Consider the following 3,402-nt stretch of genomic DNA (forward strand, 5'->3'; position numbering starts at 1 on the left):
CTTTCTTCTTTGAGCAAAACCTCTTGTAAATTTAGGTTGAGTTTGCCAAACATTAAATCAGTCTGAAGCTGAATTTCTCTGGCTGAATTTACCATTTGCTAAAAGAGAAGAAAAAATGCTGAGCTGTTACATATAAACATAAAAGGCCAACTGTCACTGCTGCATTTCCAGGTTTCTGAGTACAGACACAGTATTCCTCATTAGGGAACTTAAAATTATAAAAGGTAGTATTATTCATCTCCTATATCTTATACTTAATGACTTGAGCAAATGAACATTTAGTAGTAAAAGAAAAATGCTCTAATTCATAAAACAAACAGGCAAGGGTGGCTGGGTGAGATAATTTCCAAGGAAGTGGAGATGACTATTTCTATAGAGACAGCAAAACTTCTGGCTTGAGCACTCGAGGACCCTTCTGCTGCAGATGTTCCTCCTGACATGCGCAGTAATGTCTCACCACCCAGGCTTGCAGCTGGGCAGGAGCACAAAATAATGCTGCATCTTAGTTCAAACCTTCTGCCTAACTACTAACGTTGGGATGCAAGGTGGAGCAGTAACCAGCAAAGAGGGCTGACAGCAATTCAGTAGCCAGGGGAATGGTCCTTCAGTGCTTATGGGATGATGAGGAAAGATGTGGGCCATACTGCGCTGATCCTATAACACCCTGTGAATGCTCTGAAAGGGACATCTGCTGAGCTAAATCTTGGATTTAGTTTTAATCCATGTGGCTTCCTCTGCATTTATCTAGGGCTTTCAAACAGACCGGAAAGGCTTGGTGCTGACCAAGGAAGAAAAGAGGTCATTCAGTAAGTGTCTTCATATCCATGTATCACATGCACAGAGAACTGACTTGGTGATTCTACGAAATACCCAAACACATGCCTGCAGAGCTTTCCACAGGGCTCGCCAGTGTGGGCTGCAGCCAACCACAAGAAAAACAGAGGTTTCTCCATTACCAAAGGGCAAAGGGCTAAAATGCAACCTTCTCGGTGGTGAGGCAGCAGATTCTCTTAAGAAAACACCTCTGCCATGGACAGTGATGAGGTGATGACTGATCTAAAATGATGTCTCTCCACCCGGATTAGATCCTCACTTACAGACCAAAACCTCAACCAGTTTGTTTTCACAGTCCTAAAGCTTCCAGAAGATATACAGAAGCAAAATATCACTTAGATGAAGAGCCCTCATGCAACAAATTGTGATACACAGTTCCAGGCCAACTGCATGCAACTAGCAGTCCATCAATTTTTTCATTCTGTCAACAGCTGTTACAGGGTGAAAGGGCAACATAAATGGAGAGCTTAATCTGTAAGAAATCACAATCAGAGGAAGCGAAGGTTAAATCTGTTCGATGCATTACCAACTTCATTATTTTAAATGCACAGGCACAAATCTGTTCTGATTTTAGGAGGCACAGGAATTTACTTCATTGTTCACATGTGTAGTGAGTAGCAGGTAGCAGAGAAGAATTTTTTTTCTTCAGAAGAATAAACCTGCCTCTGATCCTGTAAAAAGCTGTGCTCACTTGAGTAACAAGTGCTTCTGAAAAACAATATTTATAAATCTTACAGTGTAGTTCTGCCACAGGCTGCAGAGCTTTTCTCCTCGATTTCTTACAGCTAAAATAAAAAAGGGCTTTTTTACTACCTTGTAATTCATTTGAGGCATGATCCTAGTGCAAAGAAGTGCTTGTGCTTTATACCAACTAAACACAGAAAACTTTTGGAGGGAAGGTACAGTTTTAACTCATTAATCACCTCACATTAAAAGCAAAAGCTAAATTACCGCTATTCTTACCATGCATTCTTTACCACGTAATCCAGCCAAGGTAGGAACAAGCTGCCGGGTGTTAAAAACAATTCCCAGAAAACTCCTTCTATTTCCCCTTTAAAAGGGTTCAGAACCAGAACCCTCAACATGAGTCTGTATTCCACACTCTACTCTAAAATAAACTTCATAGTGGCTCAAAACCTTGCAAATATTTATGAGATAAGTTTGTTTCCTATCAGATCCATTTACATCTTCGCCAAAAGCAAAGTTTTTGAGAACCAAAAATACCAGTTCAATTTTCTGCTAGTGAAATGGAAAGAGGAATTCCCAGCTGCTTCTCTGCAACTGAAGGAATTGCCATGGTGCCTTAGGCCGCTTTAAATATTTAATGAACAATTAAAAGCTAGTAAAATATGGCTTTAGTTAAACTTATTTTAACTTCCCTCTTTGGGATGTACTCAAAACTACCCCGATTCCATTGACACGCTGGAGGAAAGGAACATTAAAACATAAAGCTGCATTGCAAATTCAAGGCAAGCTCAAATGTAAGGAAGTGCCACCATTAAGCTTAGCCTAGAAATTTGGCTCAGAACTCAGTTTATACCAGCCCTGATTAAAAGTTTTTTTTGTTGTTGTTGTTTGTTTTGTTTTTTGATAAAACTGTCTCTCAGCTGTAAAAAATGGTGGTGACTAAAAGCTCAGCTGCTAACACCGCTGGAATAGATTTATAGCATGGAAATGGGTTGACAAGCAGCAAGTGACTGATGGTGCAAGCTACAAGGATCTGGCACCTCCTTACCACATGGAGGAGTGCTTTGGTTAGTGCAGCTCTCTGCATATGCAAAGAGCACTGACAGTCACTGACTTACAAAAAAAATGAATGAAACTCCAAAACAGATCTGTGAGGCACAAGTCAGACCTATTCCTTTAACACCAACAAGCCTTTCTCCAACACCACTGCATTTAGGTCACACACAAACAGAAAAGCAAAGCACAGCAATGTTGAACAGACTTTGTTAAGGTCAAAGTACAAATGAACTGGAGAAAGGAGGGAAAAAAATAAAGAGATAAGATAAGGACTAGTAACTTCACAGAGCTCTGACTACTAATGTGCATTACTCATGCACAGGGTTTGCTAGAATATTCTTTCCCCTTCTTCACTGGTAACAACAACTACAATCACCTCTTAAATCACTTAGTTCTTAATGAAAAAGGCCTGGAAGTTGTATTTTTTTTGGTTGTTTTTATTTCTGGCTCCTCCGTTTTAATGTAATTGCAGCTATTTAATATGTTGTTTTCTACTTAGATCAGATCTGAAGGGCTTTGTGTTAGTTAGAGAATCTAATATAGCCAAGACATTTCTTGGCCTGCTCCATGCCTTTTATTTTTTAATTAAAAATAAATAAATAAATACATCTTGCTCAAATCCCCATTGTCTGACCATTCAGATGCCTACTTATTTTTTTACCCCAAAGAGCATTTCAAAGTATTTCTTGCCCATGAACACAAGCTGAAAAACTCCAGTACCCAATATACTGCAATAGTTTAAAAAAAAAAAAAAGTCCCAAAGAGCTTGCTTGTTATCCAAGGAAATGATGCATTTGGGGTGTGTGTGTATGTGTGTGTGAAAGA

The 3,402-nt window shown here is 39.3% G+C and overlaps 1 long non-coding RNA gene across 3 annotated transcripts in view; it reads right to left on the reverse strand.

Annotated features, from left to right (window-relative positions):
* LOC121069264 overlaps window positions 1–3,402 on the reverse strand; it is a 33,633-nt gene that overhangs the window by 21,589 nt on the left and 8,642 nt on the right. The window lies entirely within an intron of this gene.

Source organism: Cygnus olor, chromosome 4, assembly GCF_009769625.2.
Source record: "Cygnus olor isolate bCygOlo1 chromosome 4, bCygOlo1.pri.v2, whole genome shotgun sequence".
In the NCBI taxonomy this organism is placed as follows: Eukaryota; Metazoa; Chordata; class Aves; order Anseriformes; family Anatidae; genus Cygnus; species Cygnus olor.